Source organism: Schistosoma mansoni, chromosome 4 (genome assembly GCF_000237925.1).
Source record: "Schistosoma mansoni strain Puerto Rico chromosome 4, complete genome".
NCBI classification, from domain to species: domain Eukaryota; kingdom Metazoa; phylum Platyhelminthes; class Trematoda; order Strigeidida; family Schistosomatidae; genus Schistosoma; species Schistosoma mansoni.
Window position 1 is genome coordinate 2,855,778 of NC_031498.1, and position 767 is coordinate 2,856,544.

Consider the following 767-nt stretch of genomic DNA (forward strand, 5'->3'; position numbering starts at 1 on the left):
TGATATTTTAGTTAGAGAGAGACATGTGCACAGGCTGATCAAGACTACACATTTAGACAGACAAGATAGTTATCATAGTAGTACCTTTGTACTACTATACGAATTGTTACTGTTCGAATAACATTGTCTGTTAAGTTAATAAAAGGGCTAAACAAAATGTAACCATAATCAAAATTGATTGTAGGAGAGTTGCTATAACATCTGAACAAAATGTAAAACCCTTTAAATGTCAATTTGTGACATCAGTATATGATAGAAGTTCTCATTGACGTTTAGAACAGCAATTGATTAGTCTCTTATTGTCCAGAGTTGATGTTCAATCTGTGACTCCTAAACGTCAATGGGAAGGTTCAAACAAACAACACCAAGTGAATTTAAACTTCACCCCATTGCATAAGCAAGTGGCTATTAGGACTCAGTAGCTAAGTGGATAAGGCGATGGCGTTTGAAGCAAACGGTACTGGGTTTGAGTCCCAGAGTGAATATCAACTCAGAGATGCAGGTACATCCAGCTGAAGAGTCTCAAATAGGACGAAACGCGCGTCAAACTGGATTTCACTGCTAGCCACTATCCATCTTTGCTTATAATACAATTATTTTTGTGGTAGTATTCCTTTTTGAATTTGCTTTGTCTGCCATAAATATCATAATTCATGTGTTAAGTAATATTTCATTTATGTGAAGCAGCAACCTAACATAATAAGAACGTTCGTCTAAATTTGATCGAATAGTTACACAGTATCTGTGTGACGAGTTGTTGTGAGACA

At 35.9% G+C, this 767-nt stretch overlaps 1 non-coding gene across 1 annotated transcript; it reads left to right on the plus strand.

Moving 5' to 3' along the window:
- Nucleotides 1–413: 413 nt before the first annotated feature.
- Smp_tRNA_00305_Pseudo_TTG.1.1 lies at nucleotides 414–484 on the plus strand. The gene has a single exon. It is a non-coding gene (tRNA).
- The last annotated feature ends 283 nt before the right edge of the window (nucleotides 485–767 follow it).